This window comes from Eurosta solidaginis, unplaced genomic scaffold (assembly GCF_040869045.1).
Source record: "Eurosta solidaginis isolate ZX-2024a unplaced genomic scaffold, ASM4086904v1 ctg00001046.1, whole genome shotgun sequence".
NCBI lineage: Eukaryota > Metazoa > Arthropoda > Insecta > Diptera > Tephritidae > Eurosta > Eurosta solidaginis.
Window position 1 is genome coordinate 961,006 of NW_027136889.1, and position 18,286 is coordinate 979,291.

The 18,286-nt window shown below is 39.5% G+C and overlaps 1 pseudogene; it reads left to right on the plus strand.

The window, feature by feature from the left end:
- LOC137235668 (uncharacterized) overlaps positions 1 to 18,286 on the plus strand; it is an 86,465-nt pseudogene that overhangs the window by 44,602 nt on the left and 23,577 nt on the right.

Consider the following 18,286-nt stretch of genomic DNA (forward strand, 5'->3'; position numbering starts at 1 on the left):
TTGATTTGGCTGAGCCTTCTCCCGAGCATTTATCGCTTCTGGCTCCATTACTAGCATTTCAGTAAGTTATGTTCAGCATCGTCCTCGTCTGCATCACTTACGTACTAAATAACTTCGGCTTTTTTTATTCTGTACAGGTATTTTTTTAAGCACCCATGTCGAGAGAGCTTTTGGGAAATGGTATATCAACCTCGCCAAAGCTTCTGATACTTTGTGCTTCAACATCTGTGATTAGTTTTGCTGTTCATTTAACTCATTACTAATTTTCCCTGCGTTTTTGCTACAGCACAAACTCTTCTTCCCCACTCCATTTTAAAACGAAATTCATGAGCCCTCTATCCATCTTAAACCTTCTACTTTCACTTGTATGGCTGTTCCTGATACCGTAAGCGAAGGCTATTAAAAGAGCTCTTGTTCGCCTAGCAGATGTAAGAGGCTTACTCTTACGATTCTTATTCTGCAGTATGTTACCAATAGTTCGAAGCCGTACAGTAGTTTGAAAGGGATTATGTCCATCAGCAGCTTTCTATTACTTTCTGATGGCCGCACGATGTTTTGGTATCAACTTGTTTCTTCCTGTAGGAGATAGAGCTTTTGCAGAGTATGTAAGTCAGCAGTCCGACCTTACGCCTGAGTAATTGACTACCTTCTTTCCGTACGTGTCATATACGTCCTGGATTTTACAGAAAACGACGTCAATGGTGCCCCTCAACTAGAGAAGAAAATTGTCTTTGCTGGAACATTTCTGCTGATTGCTACTCGGGCGCCAGTAAACGATACCATGTATGCAAACTCAAAAAAAATAGTTCTTTCGGATTGGAAGCATTTTAGTTATTTTAATATTAGGTTACGTATATTTAAGGGGCAAATTATGTAGAATGCAATGAGTCATTTTTTGCCGTGTGAACGAAAATTTCTATCATATGAGAGCATTCACTCCCTTCAGTAAGTGTCAGTAAACCTGAATGCCTTTATGAAAGGTTTGGTATTATATAATGGTGACCGTAAATGTGAGTAACTGCTACGCAAAGTGTCAAGACGTCATACATATTCTTGCCCTAAATTCGTAAATACATTTCATACAAGCTAAAAAAAATTTGTTCAGCCTTATTAATGACCCCTTTATTTGTTTGTAACCACATACGAGGTCTCTTTAGATATTGACAACATGCGACAGGCGTCACTTTGCGCAGTTATTTTTGAAACTCCCCTAAGGGATTCAAATGTAGCGTAAGCCAATTGTATACCATATGTATGGATATCACAAGTTATGAATATTTTAAAGCCACTTACTTTCGCATAAATCACGGTACGGTCCCTGCACCCCCTAGCCAAATGTTTTCCCTTCGTGTTGCATTGTTATGGAGTTCTTAAGCATGTTCTTATTTTCATGAATCTAGCTTTAGGGAAAGGGGAGGGTGGAGCCGTGTGTCCACGAAAGTGGGGAAACCTTCTGACCGCCATTCATCTGGGAATGGCCAGAGCGATTCTTTTGCATGCGATTCAAGCAGCTCACTACTCCCGGTCGCTTGCGGCCAAGTATCCTCTGCGTAGCCGCTAAACATCCGTTTACCGGTGAGCTAATGTGAGAAGGCGACAACCTGACTAGGCCACTCTGACATAATTGGTTTAAGAGCTAGCCGGGGAGATCTTATCGGCAGTATCTGTACACCTCTATTTGCGGCTGCAAGCGGGCGTCTGTCTTGGAGCAAGCGGCTCGCTATATACACGAGCAAGTAATATTTTCACCCCCCGCTGAGCGGGTTGTGCGCTAGGCTTGGGACCCGCCACGTTAAACCATACTCCAATGAAATATACAAACAAGCCTCGGATAAACACACTCTCTATTGATGACGACCATGCCAAACGTTTGAAGGACAATGAATTGAGCGCATATACCCGGAACGTCCGCTCCCTGAATGGGATTGGTGCAGATGCCCTGTTGGTTGATGTCCTCGTCAAAGCAAAATCTGACATCATCGCCATCCAAGAAATGCGTTGGACGAAGCAAGGAAGAAAGAAGATCAAAAATTGTGACATATATTGGAGTGGCCATGCGAATAAGCGCAGTTTCGGCGTCAGATTCGTGGTGGGAGAGAGACTTTGTCGCCAAGTTCTGGCGTTCACGCCTGTGGACGAGCGAAAATTTTTTTAATATATCATTCATCTGCGCCCATGCGCCGACAGAGGAGAAAGACGATGAGGTGAAAGACACTTTTTATGAACAATTAGAACGCACATACGAGCGCTGCCCCCGTCATGATATAAAAGTCGTGCTTGGCGACTTTAACGCCAGGGTGGGCAAAGAAGGTGTTTTGGCCCTACAGTCGGAAAGTTCAGCCTACACAATGAAACTTCTCCTAACGGACTGAGGCTGATTGACTTTGCCAGTGCTCGAAACATGGTCATATCAAGCAAGAGGTTCATGCATCAGATCAGATTCAGATACATCAAGCTACATGGCTGTCTCCTGTTCGAAATACTCGCAATCAGATCGAACACGTTCTGATAGAGGGACGGCATGCCTCCAGTGTTTTAGATGTGCGCACGATCCGAGAACCTAACATCGACTCGGACCATTATCACGTTTCGGCCAAAATACGCAACCGCCTCAGCGCGGCTAAAACCAAGGAACAAGAAACACAAGGAAAGCTAGACGTCGAAAAGATTCAATCACAACAGACTGCCAACGATTTCGCAACTCGACTCTCACACCTGCTCTCTGAGAGCACAACTCATCCTGAAGGAATACAGGAGAAGTGGGAGCATATCTCCAAAGCACTTCGTACTGCCGCCGAGGAAAATATTGGCTATCGGCGGCCACGAAAAAACAACTGGTACGAAAAAGAATGCCGCGTTGCAACCGAAAGAAAAGACGCTGCCTACAGGGCTACGTTAAAAGCTAGCGCAAAAAGAGGAGTGTGTGAACGCTATCGTGAGTTGGAAAGGGAAGCGGGACGCCTCTTCAGGAAGAAAAAAGCAGAAGCAGAAAGGCGTGTGTGCGAGGAGCTTGAGCTGCTAGCCACCAGTAATAACGCCCGAAAATTTAACCAAAAATACGGCGACAGACGGAAGGTTTTAAGACCAGGGCAAACTCCGGTAGGCGACCTTGTAACTGATGTCCAGAGAGTCCTTAGATTATGGAGGGAACACTTCTCTGCTCTACTAAATAGAGGCAGCGATTCACCGCGCAGAGACGATGAACCCGATTCCGCAATCGATGATGATGGAACATATGTCCCCCCGCCCGATTATGATGAAGTTAGAATAGCAATAACCAGATTGAAAAACCACAAGGCAGTGGGCGTTGATGAATTGCCTGCGCAGCTATTCAACTACGGTGGCGAGGAGTAGGTAAGGCGCATGTAGCAGCTTCTTAGCAAAATATGGGCTGACGAGTATATGCCTGACGACTGGAATCTAAGTGTTCTTTGCCCAGTCCACAAGAAGGGTGATACTGCAAAATGCACCAACTATCGTGGAATCAGCCTTCTTAATATCGCATATAAGGTCCTTTCAAGTGTATTGTGCGAAAGATTGAAGACCACCGTGGACCAGCTGATTGGACCTTATCAGTGCGGCTTGAGACCTGGTAAATCTACCATCGACCAGATTTTCACAATGCGCCAAATCTTGGAAAAAAGCCGTGAAAAGAGAATCGACACACATCACCTCTTCGTCGACTTTAAAGCCGCCTTCGACAGCACGAAAAGGAGCTGCCTATATGCCGCTATGTCTGAATTTGGTTTCCCCGCAAAACTTATACGGCTGTGCAAAATGACGTTGAGCAACACCATCAGCTCAGTCAGAATTGAGAGGGCCTCTCCGAGCCGTTCGAAACTAAACGAGGTTTCAGACAGGGTGACCCCATATCGTGCGATTTCTTTAATTTGATGCTGGAGAAAATTATACTAGCTGCAGAACTTAACCGCACTGGAACAATATTCTATAAAAGCGTGCAATTATTGGCATATGCTGATGACATTGATATCATCGGCCTAAACATCCGCGCTGTTAGTTCTGCTTACTCCAAACTGGAAAAAGAAGCGAAAAAAGATGGGTTTGATGGTGAATGAGGACAAAACGAGGTACCTGCTGTCATCGAGCAAAGAGTCAGCGCATACGCGCCTTGGCAACCACGCTACTGTTGGCAGCCATAATTTCGAAATAGTAAAAGACTTCGTTTATTTGGGAACCAGCATCAACACTAGCAACAACATCAGCACTGAAATCCAGCGAAGTATCAATCTTGCCAATAAATGCTACTTTGGACTAGGTAGGCAATTGAAAAGTAAAGTCCTCTCTCGGCGAACGAAAATCATACTCTACAAATCACTTATCGTACCCGTCCTGCTATATGTGGCAGAAGCATGGACCATGGCAACACCAGATGAAGAGGCTTTCGGAGTGTTCGAAAGAAAAGTCCTTCGAAAGATTTATGGACCTCTACGCGTAGGCGATGGCGAGTACCGAAGAAGATTTAATGATGAGATGTACGAGATAGACGCAGACATCAACATAGTCCAGCGAATTAAAACGCAGCGGCTGCGCTGGCTAGGCCATGTTATGCGAATGAAAGATGATGCTCCGGCCAAGAAAGTGTTTCTATCGGAACCCGCCTATGGAAGCAGAGGTAGAGGGCGGCCCCCACTCCGTTGGAAGGACCAGGTGGAAAACGATTTAAACTCCCTTGGTGTGACCAATTGGCGCCGGTGGCGGAGCAAAGGAGCGACTGGCGCGCCTTGTTGGACGGCCATAATCGTTTAGACGTTTAAGCGCCATTTAAGTAAGTAAGTTAATCATACCAAAGGCTTATACGAACTAGCTTTCTTGCGACGATACGCTAAGGATTTCAAGAACCCATATACCAGGAAAATCTTATACAATGCCTTAGTGCGTTTTAAGCTAGAGTATGCTTCAGTCATCTGGATTCCGATACACTCTTCACACTCTTTAAGAACTGAAAGAATTCAGCGCAAGTTCATAGGATTTGCTCCTCTACTTCTACACTTTGTTAATCCCCTGCCACCCTACAATGCTAGATACATGCTTATCAATGCCTTGCACTTGAAGTTAGACGTTTTGCTCAAAACCTAATGTTTATATTGGATACAATATCCCGTGCCATTGACTGCTCGGACCTGCCTGCAGTTGACTTTCAATGTCCCTAACAGAGCTCCTCAACTTCACAACACATTCCGCGATGAAGTGCTGCGTTCGAATTACTTCAGTTCCGCATCTCTTCTAAGTGGTTTTGTAGAATTTATTCGCCTATCCAGAAGCCTTCATCTAGATTTTGCCATGTCAAGGTCTTTGTTTAAGACACGCATTGAGTCTTATTACTTATCTCAGTAAATCTCAATTTAAAATTGTTAAACTAGTACTAAGTTAACCTCTCATCTAGTCAGTAAGGTTGTTACCATTTGACTTGATTAAGATAAATATGAATATCCGCCAAATACAAATACAAAGGTGAAGAGTTGATAAAGAGCAGACATCAACTCCTATGCAAAATACGGTCGGATGAGCGCATGCCTCCAGATTGAAACTAAGTGTACTCTTCTCAATCCACAGAAAAGGCGATTCCGCAAACCACGCCAAATACCGCGTAATCTTTCTGCTCAATATCTATCTAGCATACTGTGCGAAAGAATGAAGCCCATAGTCAACAAACTGATTAAACCTTATCAGTGCGGCTTCTTCACGATGCTACAGCTCCTGGAGAAGACTCACGATATGTGAATCGGTACTATCCATCTTTTCATTGTTCTCAAAGCAGCATTTGTCATCCAAGAAAGAATCGGCGCATCCGCGGCTTGACAGCACGTCTCTATTGACGGATACAAATTCGCAACTTTGAAGGATTTTGTCTTTAATAACAAAAACAATCTCAGCTTAGAAATCCAACGGAGAATAACTCATGTCAATAGGTCGTACTTTCAAATGAGTAGGCAATTGAAAAGTAAAGCTCTCCCTCAACAAAACAAAAATCACGCTCTACAAGTAGCTCATCATATCTGATGTATCGCTCAGAATCATGGACCGTGTCGAGAGCAGATGAGATGGCTCTTGGAGTGTTCGAGAGAAAAGTTTTCCGAAGGATTTGTGGTACAGTCTGTGATGGCGACGGCGAGTATCGAAGGAGGTATAATAATGAGTTGTATGAGATCAAGAGAGGAAGTAAAACAGTAGCATTTTGAAGTGATAGAGCGGGAAATACGAAGCCAAAAACCAAAACACAAAACTACAAACTTAACTCTACAAACTAAAATAACAATGAATATGAATATGACACTTTTATGCCATTTTTATGTGCACGACGGCAACCGACGGTTGCTGCACAGCACACTTTTAGCGCTAGCGGTGGTACGGGGCGTATAACTAACTTTCACTTTTTGCCGGCATAGGTCTTTATGGATAAGCAAGTTATGTATGGGGTATTCCATCCCATTTCGACCAATTTTGAACCCGACCCCTTTAGAATTGGCTGAAAGTTTTTCTTCTTTTTCTAGCTTACGAAGGACGTTTTTCAGAAGTTTTTCAAATTTTTTCATCCAACTCAAGAAAAGTTATGAATTTTTAAAAAAACATCGTTTTTGTTTTCAAAATGCTATAACTTTTTCAAAAATTGACCGTTTGGGATCTTTTTTTTTAAAAAATTTGTTTTTAAATGTACTTTTCGGAAAAAATTCAAAAAAAAATTTTTAAAGTTTTTTTTTTGTACTTTTTCAGTTTTTCGAGATTTTTGGAATTTCGCCCTTTTTTTCTCATAAAAAATTTCAATCAATTCTGCAATCATCCCCACTAATCCCGGAGTGGGCTGAGAATTCTTTTTTTTTATGTAATTTTTTTTCAAAATAATTAAAACTTATTTTGAGTTGGAAAACGGTGTTTTTTTTTCAAAATGCTATAACTTTTTCAAAAATTGACCGTTTGGGATCATTTTTTTTTGTTTAGATATGTTTTTAAATGTACTTTTCGGACAAAATACAAAAAAAAATTTAAAGTTTTTTTTTCAACTAAATAAAAAAAAAAAAAATCTCGGCCCACTCCGGGATTAGTGGGGATGATTGCAGAAGTTTTTTATGAGAAAAAAAGGGCGAAATTCGAAAAGTCTCGAAAAACTGAAAAATTAAAAAAAAACTTAAAAAATTTTTTTGAATTTTTTCCGAAAAGTACATTTAAAAACAAATTTAAAAAAAAGAAGAACCTAAACGGTCAATTTTTGAAAAAGTTATAGCATTTTGAAAATAAAAACGGTGTTTTTTTTAAAATTCATAATTTTTTTGAGTTGGATGAAAAAATTTGAAAAAATTCTGAGAAACGTCCTTCGTAAGCTAGAAAAAGAAGAAAAACTTTCAGCCAATTCTAAAGGGGTCGGGTTCAAAATTGGTCAAAATGGGATGGAATACCCCGTATATAAGTTATACGTACGTACGAGTAAGAAGGCAGCTGTTGAGGCATACAAGTATTATTATATTGTTTTCTTTTCTGTTTTTTTATTTTCTTTTTTGAGTTTTTTCATAACTACGCTAATATACAGATATATGTATGTATGTACACATGTACCTGTATTGATATATGTGTAAGTGTAGATAATGAAAAAAAAAAATGCGACGGAAATGACGAGCCATAGTCATATTTCTTTATGATAATAGATGACATTGTGTATCCGTCATACTTATAAACTTGAAAGAGTTGCATAAAATTTTAAATGAAATTTTTTCAATAACTTTGTGTACCATTACCATAAGCCTACAATATAAAGCGATTGCTTCTGTTTTGGTGCAGTCTAGGAAAAGTAGGCTGCCTTTAAATGAGATGTTCCGAGCCAGAGTTGCACTAATCGATATTCAAGATGTGTCGACTTCATACCGGCACAAAAATTATGGTAATTTGTCGAAATTTTCTTAACTTTGTTATAATGAAGCTTCACAAAAGTATAAAAATTTATCATTAAGACACTTAGTACATAGGCTTGAAAGAACACATCTTACACAAGAAGCATATAAGAGAGAGCTTGGAGTAATATGTAACATTGCTGCAAATAACGCATATAAAAAACCAATTGTAGAAAACTCACAAGAAATCATAGAGAACAAAAGAGGAAACAATTAAAAAGGAAAGTACAAGCACTTGGAACAATATCATATAATCGAAGGGCCACTTATAAATTGGCATACTTTGCAATAACAGCACAGCATACAATAATAGTACAGCGTTCAAAACACTTGGAACACTTTAGGGAAAAAACTATAAACTAACACCAACTCAGAAGAACAGGACGACATGTAAGAACGAGGTTCAGAGAACACATTCGAGATTGGAACAAAAAAAAACCGAACCCAACCATCATACCCGAGTTGAACTTTGCGAATTAGATGGTCGAAAATAAATTCCCCCAGTACACATCAATCAAACAGTTAAGGTGCTTCTCGTGCGAGCAAAAGACCGTCGTCTGAACGTACTCGAAGAAATGGAAATCTACAAACAAAAAAAGAACAATAAACGAACAGACAAACACTATTTCTGACACATTATTTTAGCCCTTAAAACTTATTTAAGAAAACAGAACAAGCACACAGGTACAATAGACATACACGCATCAACAAATAGACACAAAGCAATGAGCCACACAAAAAAAAAAACAGATTGAAATTACTGACTTCTACCTACTTCAGGTAACCACACAAGTTGATCAGTGAAAACCACCCCCGTGTCTGAATGAACACATAACACATACAATTCTTGCTCATGCACCTACGAATTATAAATATAAGACGAGAACAGACCAGAACGAAAAATTGCACTGAAGATGGCACAACGCCAACACAGGGCTGTCTCCAAATAAAACTTGACAAGGGATCAATTATATTCCGATCATTTCTGGGTATCTTTTTTTATACTCAGCATGCTTTACACACAGAGTATATTAACTTTGATTCGATAAGGGTTGGTTGTACAGGTATAAAGGAATCGAGATAGATATAGACTTCCGTATATCAAAATCATCAGTGTCGAAAAAAAATTTGATTGAGCCATGTCCGTCCGTCTGTCAGTTAACACGATAACTTGAGTAAATATTGAGATATCTTCACCAAATTTGGTACACGAGCTTATCTGGACCCAGATTTGTATTGAAATCGGATGATAACCACGCCCACTTTTTATATATATAACATTTTGGAAACACACAAAAAACCTGAATATTTAGTAAATAATACACGTATAATGTTGAAATTTTACGTGTGGACTGATATTGAAACTCTTGATAAAAATTTGAAAAAATTTTTTAAAATGGGCGTGGCACCGCCCACTTGTGATAAAATCAATTTTACAAATATTATTAATCATAAAAAAATGCATCACAAAATTCGGCAGAGACGTAGCCTTTACTATAAGGCAATGCTTTGAAAAAACTAACGAAATTGGTTAAGGACCACGACCACTTTTATATAAAAGATTTTTAAAAGGGTCGTGGACGGATAAAATAAACTATATCTTTGCAAAAAAGAGCTTTATATCAATGGTATTTCATTTCCCATTTTCATAGCGGCCACCGTGGTGTGATGGTAGCGTGCTCCGCCACCACACCGTACGCCCTGAATTCACACCCCGGGCAAAGCAACATCAAAATTTTAGAAATAAGGTTTTTCAATTAGGAAAAAAAATTCTAAGCAGGGTCGCACCTCGGCAGTGTTTGGCAAGCGCTCCGAGTGTATTTCTGCCGTGAAAAGCTCTTAGCGAAAACTCATCGGTCTTGCAGATGCCGTTCGGAGTCGGCATAAAACATGTAGGTCCCGTCCGGCCAATTTGTAGGGAAAATCAAGAAGAGTAGGGAGAGAAATGAGATGCTAACCAAACAGTTCCTGTTGAATACCCAGAAACCTGGGCATCCCAACAGACATCTCATTAATGAGCCAGCACCGCCTAGGGACTTATCATCTCCGTAAGCATTTTGAGGAAATACGGCATCTGAGAACTCAGCCGTATGAAGCAAAAAAACACAAGCAGGTCCTTGGTGAACTCCACAAACAGGCGTCGGACCTTTATGCCGGGAATTGGCCGGTGAATCCAGTACTCGGGGAACATTACCCAAAACTTGCGGAAGAGGAACGCATACCCCCAGGGAAACGCGAGTCACTCTGGCTCAACTTCGTTCTGGATACTGTTGCAGGTTAAACTCTTACATATTCAGAATCAACCCCGACATACAAAATGTATGCCCCGCTTGGAATGTGTCCCCACATGACACCAACCATCTCTTTAATTATAATGTGGAACCAACGCCTCTAACACCCCTTTCTTTATGGTCCACCCCTGTCGAAACAGCAAGTTTCCTTGGACTCCCGTTAGAGGATATTGATGACAATTTGTGATCGGTCGCATCTATTAAGTGGGGCGAAACATTGCTACAACAACAACAACAGGAGCACGACGCAAATTGGAAGAGAAGCTCGACCTTAGATCTCTTAGGAGGTTATCGCGCCTTACTTTTTTTTTTTTTTTTCATTTCCCAAGTGGATTTATAACAACCAATAGGAAAACAGGCACCGCCCCTTTTACGACTAAGCAATTTTCTTTGTTTCGAGAACCGAAACCCGAAGAAAAATTAACGGATCGAAATAAAATTGGGTACACAAATTTTCCCTATAGTAGAGAATATTTCTAGTAAAAATGGAAGGGATCGGTTAAAGACCACGGCAACTTAGATATAAAACAAGTTTAAAAGGGTCGTAGACTAGAACAATAAGCTTTAAATTAGCAAAAAGTAGTTTTGAATCAATGATATTTCACTTATCAAGTTTTGTTGTAAGAGGAAATGGGGAAACTTTTTTTTTAACGGGCGGTGCCACGTTTTATGTAGAAAAGTAATTTATCAGAAATGAAATGTGAAGCTCACGCTGAGTATATAATGTTCGCTTACACCAGAGCTTAGACAACTTTACTTGTTTTTTTGTTTTTGATAAGTCTTAAACTTCGCAGTGGATATCATAACTACTTATATGCTGTCTATCTCTCTATATATATAAAAAGAAGTGTACATTTTGATTGTCACTCCATAACTCGAGAACGGATAGAAAGATTGCCTTGAAATTTTTAGGATAACTTAATAGGAACCCGGAGAGTGTTTGTGAAAAGTTTTCTTTTCGGCAAGTGGACCAGGGACCGATTTATTCTAAACTGTCGTATATATGGCTCGATTTGCCCGAAATTTGGTATGTAGGTAGCATTATATCTAGAATAAAATGTCGGATAATTTTTCTTCCGGGAAGTGTACCAGGATACATATTGGTGACTAGGGTCTCGAGAAATTGACAAAAAGTGGACCCGGGCGCCCCTAGAATGTGTTTATACAATATGGATATCAAATGAAAGCTGCTGATGAGTGCTTTAGTACCGGGTAGTTTTCATACCTATTGGTGACTAGGGTCCCGAGATATAGGCCAAAACGTGGACCCGGCCACCCCTAGAATGTGTTTATACAATATGGATATCAAATGAAAGCTGTTGATGAGTGCTTTAGTACAGGGTAGTTTTCATACCTATTGGTGACTAGGGTCTCCAGATATAGGCCAAAACGTGGACCCGGGCACCCTAGAATGTGTGTGTATTTTGGATATCAAATGAAAGCTGTTGCTGAGAGCTTTTAAGTAATTTTCATTGTGATATTCGATTTAGTCGCACCAACCTGGCAAAACTGATAAATATGAATGCGAAGCCGAAATAAAGACATGAATTAATAATACCTACATACCTATTTACATACGTCCTATTCGATTTGCCTGAATTTGGTATATACATTTGCCTATATTAGTATTTCCGATGCTTTTTTTCCGGGAAGTAGACCAGAGACGGACTGGGACTGGGACTGAGGCTCTGAATGGGACTGGAACAAAATACATACCACCCTCTGGGACTGGCAATAAGATATGAAGAAGAATGAGAAAAACTTGAGAGAAGAGAAAGAGAGAAGGAGAAGGAGAAGGATACTGAGGAAGAGATAGAATGAGACGAAGATGGAGATAGATGAAGCGAAAAATACGGAGGGAGGAGTGAATACAAAGATTAGGAAAAAGTGTAGAGGGGCGAGGGAGAGTTAGACGGAAAAAGCTTATTAAAATGTATACATATATACAAATTTAGGGCAGAACAACGTCGGCCGGGTCTGCTAGTTCTGTATATTTATAATTTTTTTAAAAGAGTACCTAAGTCTTAAACCGCGACAGAGCCCAAATAGGGTGATATTCAACTCAGCTATAGATATGTTATTTATATTCTGTGTAATCTTTGGTATTTTTGATGCTTTTGCTAAGTCTGAAACTCCGAAAGTATACCTTAAACGCAACCGCCGAAAGAGCTGAGATAGGGTGATATTTAAAGCAATAGTGGATATCATAATTTTATTACGCCCAATGCTGCATATTTATTTTTTTTTTTTTGTGAAGTCTTAAGCCGCGAAAGTATATTATTTATTTCACTAGTATTGGCGCTCTTCCATAAATCACTGATCAAATCTTTCCATAGTTATGTATTTCAATAGAAATGTGCTGATTATGTAAACTTAACCAAATACATGCAACAATTACGGCCACAAAAAAGTTAACTAGTTGTCATGTAGCAGACAGTGCTTACGCCACAAATCTTGGCATTTATGCGGTTTTAGTTACACACCAACATACATGTGAGTTTATGCACTTACATTGATGACGAGCATGACGCTGAGGGGTTACCCAAGTCAACCACATGTCATAGTTCCATTCAACTAACATACCACACACACATACACGCGCAAACAAACAAACCAATAAGTGTTTATTGCAATTATGTATAGGCTTATACTGTTTTCACACGGACGGCTTATTGAATAATAAAGGGAGTTTTCTACATTAAGACGCTTATTGAGCTCAATCTTCCCTACAAAATTCGAATCTATATTTATTTTATTAGTAGCTAATCGAATGCCTAATGTAGTCAAAAGCACAATGCAACTCTGTTGGGAGCGTTCAGTTTCTTAGTTTTTGGTGTGTTCAGTGCTTAAAAATGTCATTTGTCAAAGTAAATGTCATTGTCTGCATGGCGGAACGATACAAGGTGGCCGCATCGGACAGCTGGTTATAACCTTTTTTTATTGGATTTGATACATCAACTTCCGGCGCACTACGATTTTGACATTTGTCCATCGAATTTACAAAAATAAAGTACATGGAATTCTTATTTATATATGTAGGTATGTCACCATGCTGTCACCTTGTATCGTTCCGCCATGATTGTCTGTTGTTGTTGTCGTTGTTGTTGTAGCGATAAGGTTGCTCCCCGAAGGCTTTGGGGAGTGTTATCGATGTGATGATCCTTTGCCGGATACAGATCCGGTACGCTCCGGTACCACAGCACCATTAAGGTGCTAGCCCGACCATCTCGGGAACGATTTATGTGGCCACATTAAACCTTCAGGCCATCCCCTCCCTCCCTACCCCCAAGTTCCATGAGGAGCTTGGGTCGCCAGAGCCTCGTCTGTTAGTGAAACAGGATTCGCCGCGGATAGGTGAGGTTGACAATTAGGTTTGGAGAAGCTATATATTGTGCTGGCAACCTGAGGGGTTGCGCTACACACCCCTTGAATCTGGTATTTTAGTCGCCTCTTACGACAGGCATACCTACCGCGGGTATATTCTTACCCCCTTACCCGCTGGAGGGATGATTGTCTGTCATATAGCATTGTCATTTTATTCGCTTGACATATCATCCTTCATACTAATCGAACAGTTACTTCTGTGTGAAAGCAAATATTTACGATTCCATTAGAAGGTGAAATGAGATCATTAAATTTCTGTGTGAAAACAGTATTACATTCGACTAAGTGACATATTTGTAGTGCAGGCAGGTAGAAATTATTTGCAGAACATACAAACGCACACACTTACGCACATAGTGATGCCTATTAGAACATACTCAGCACTTAATTATTATAAAATTGATTTTCATTTGAACAATTTAAACATCATTGTTATCATTATCAATATATATAATATAACGGTTTAACGAGACAGCTAACAAATATGTACATATAATATGATATAAGTAGGTACAAATGTATTTTGTATATATGTATGTATTTGTAGTTGCTTGTGCGAATCAGCAAATTTTCAAAGTTTGCACATCCTTAAATACAATTCCTACAAATATACATAATGTTACATTTCCGGTTCCGCTGTCGTCATGCTTAGTGCAGCATAACATTTGTGAAACGCAACAGCATGACTTAATTCGTATGTGACAGCTGTTTAATGTAGGATATACATATGTATTTATGCGTCTTTATTCCTAGATATAAAATTACGTTTTGATCATTCGTAGTAATAAAACAGCAGTAGTTAAATAAATTTTTCTTTAAAAAAAAAGCCAAGCAGGCGTCATAAATAAGAACCAGCCAGTTAGCTTTTGTCTTTATAGAGTTAATAAGCTAAGCGCACTTAATCCCGTCTGATCCAGCAGTCTTAAATGGCTTGAAGCTTTTAACTCCCAACTTAACCTTCTACTCGGTGATGGCTTTGTATAGAGACAGATTTATTGCAGGTACTTCTAGCGCATTGTGCAGAATTCCCAGAAAATGTGTATTAAGGACCCGTTCAGTGCAATTCGCCGTACCATCCTCGCCGTACCAGGCCTCCGCAAAAAGCTCATATCTGTGATAAGACCCATTATTAATTTCTACGAAAAAAAGCTCACGAACTTCTCCAAATACAACTAAAATGAATTTATCTGTACGTGCGTGGTTGACACAAAATTAAGACAACAAAGACAAAACTATAGACAAAGTTAAGGAAATGAGTAGGCAAACAAACATCACAAAAGCAAATTCATACACAAATAGACAATAAAGAGTGATTGTCTAAATAAAAAGATTTACAAATGAATGCAAACACATTGTTTACCAATAGCGTAAAAATATATACAATAGGCGACATATATATGTATATACATTAGGGTGGGCTAAAGAAAATAGAAAATTTGGTGTTTTTCTTGAAAAGATCCCAGATAAACGTGCTACCTGTAAAAAAAAACAACTGGTACGATGAATAATACCGCGTCGAAACCGAGAGAAAAGACGATTCATACAGGGCTACGTTAAAAGCGAACGCAACAAAAAGAGTGTCAACGTTACCGCAAGTTGAAATGGAAGCGAGACCTCTTTACGGGAAGAAAAAAACCGGAAGCAGATAGGCGTGCGTGCGTGGAACTTCAGCTGCTAGCCACCAGGAATAACGCCAGTAAATTTTAATGAACAAATTCGGCGACAGCAGGAAGGTTTTTAGTCCGGGGCAAACTCCCGTAAGAACGAAAACGTCGACCTTGTAACCGTGGTCCATAAAGTAGTTAGAGAGTACTTAGATTATGGAGGAAACACTTCTCTAAATTAGGGCACAGAGATTTTCTGCACAGAGATGATGAACCCGATCCCGCAATCGATGATGATGGAACTTATGTCACCCCACCGATTATGACAAACAACCTAAAAGACCGCGGAGACTGACTGATTGCCTGCGGAGCTATTCAAATACGGCGGTGAGGAGTTGGTAAGGAGCTTCTTTGCAAAATATGGTCGGACGAGTGCATGCTCGACGATTGAAATCTAAGTGTTCTTTGCCCAGTCCACAAGAAAGGGGATCCTGCAAAACTGCGCCAACTATCGTGGAAGCAACTAACTTAGTATCGTTTATAAGGTCCTGTCAAGTCTATTGTGCGAAAGATTGAAACCCATCGTCAACCAGCTGATTGGGCCCTATCAGTGCGGCTTCAGACCAGGTATATCTACCATGGACCAGATTTTCACAAAGCACTCAATTTATGAAAAAACACGCCTGCTTACAGCCACCTTCTACACGAAAGGAGCTGCCTATATGCCACTATGTCTGTACTTATACGGTTGTGCAAAGTGACGTTGAACAGCATCATCAGCTCAGTCCGAATATTGAAAGGCATCTCACCCGTTCGAAGCTAAACGAAGCAGCTCTGTTAGCGATCGAGAGAAAAGTTCTTCCAAATATTGAAGGACCTCTAGGCGTTAGCGATGGCGAGTACCGAAGAAGATTTAATAATAAGCTGAACGAGCTTTACGCAGACATCAATATAGCCTAGCGAGTTAGAATTCAGCGGCTACGCTTTCCGGGAAATGGTATGCGAATGAAAAATTAAGCTCCGGCTAAGAAAGCATTTTTATCGAAAGCAGAGACAAAGGGCGGCCCCCACTATGCTGGAAGGACCAGGTGGAAACGATTAAAACTCCCTTGGTGTGACCAATTGGCACCAGTTGGCAGAGCTAAGAAGCGACTGTCGCGCCTTGTTAGACGGCCATAACCGTTTATACAGTTAGGAGCCAATTGGGTAAGTAAGTAAGTAATCGAGAAAATCATTTCTTTTGTTTTGTGCTAACCATAATATACATTTTCCACATTATTATTTTATAAACAATTGGTTATATGAGATATATATCATATACATATGTATACCACCGATCTATAAAATTTGTTCAGACAAAGCTCTATACTTAAGCATTCGGTGAAATTTGAAGCCTCTAGCTCTTAAAATGGCGTAGTAGTTACGAAAAGCTTCTTATCTGAACAACCGGTTGTGGAAGATATATGCTATGTATGCGAACGATCTCATACGAAATCATATAATGAAGTTTGAAGCATCAGTTGAGGAAGATATGACAAAAATCCTCTTTTTCTGAAAAATTAGTTGTATGGGGGATATATGCTATAGTGGTTCGATACGGCCGGTTCCGACAAATATCTTATCAGACACCGAAATATACCCACGCACCAAATTTTATCAAGATATCTCAAAAATTGAGGGACTAATTTGCGTACAAACAGACTGACGGACATGGCTAAATAAACTGATCTCTACATTTCGGTGTACTTATTGGTGGGCCTATATATTTGCCTTTAAAGACTAACAATTTTGAGATTCGTGACGAAGTTAGTATATTATTTCATTTTCATGAAAGGTATAAAAAGAAATAAATACATGGTACGATTTGCCTCCGAGCAAAGTAACATAAAAATTTAGAAACAAGTTTTTTTTTTTAACTAGAAAAAGGTGCTTCTAAACTTATCTACCTAGCAAATACCGATCGAATTCTGCGTAAAACGTCAGACCTGCATGTATGAAAAATAAAAGGACCACGACGCAGGTTGGACGACAAACACGGCCGAAGTCTCTTCGCGCCTTGCATTAATTTTTTATTTTATTTTTTTTAAATACTTAGGCGGATAAAATTGATTACTTAAATCTTAATAGGGCAAATAAAATGTGAAATTCTTTTCCAAAACATTTTTTCGCTTTTTTTTTTTTGATAATCCGGTTGTTAGATGAGTTATCTACGTCATTCGGAGAATTAATTATGTAAACCTTTTAACGCAAAATTAATATCCCGAACAAGAACAAAAAAAATTAAGACATATTGAAGAAAAATTCTACATGAAAATATCGCATATTAATACCCTCATCCCTTTTCTTTATCTATACTCGTATACATATTCAGCCCATGTGAATTCCTTGCGAGCCAGTCAGATCAAAGTAGCCTCTCTGGCTTTGCTCTTCGCAATAAAATGCAAATACTTGCAACATCTCAAGTAAGAACGGATTGCAAAGTATGCAAATATGCAGACTGCATGGATTTTATTCTGTAAAAAGGAAGAGGAGCTGAAAAATCAGGCGCATAAATGCATTTGCAAAGAAATCCTGAATTAAAGGATAAAAGCATAAGCATTTACATTTTGAAGCTAACTAATGAGGGATTTAAGATGATAAAGTGTTAATTATACGCAAATGCTATTGTTGCGAGGTACTTTTGATTAAATTATGCAAAGTGCAGTATGTGAGAACACAAATAAAACAAGTAAGGAAGGCTAAGTTTGGGTGTAACCGAACACTACATACTCAGTTGAGAGCTATAAGGGAAAATCACCTCGTAGTAAAATGAACCAAGGGTAGCCTCGGAATGTGTTTGTATGACATTGGTATCAAATGGAAGGTATTAAAGAGTATTTTAAAAGGGAGTGGGCCATAGTTCTATAGATGGACGCCATTTAGGGATATCGCCATAACGGTGGACCAGGGCTGACTCTAGAATTTGTTTGTACAATATGGATATCAAACGAAAGGTGTTAATGAGTATTTTAAAAGGGAGTGGGCCTTTGTTCTATGGGTGGACGCCTTTTCGAGATATCGCCATAAAGGTGGCCCAGGAGTGACACTAGAATTTGTTTGTACGATA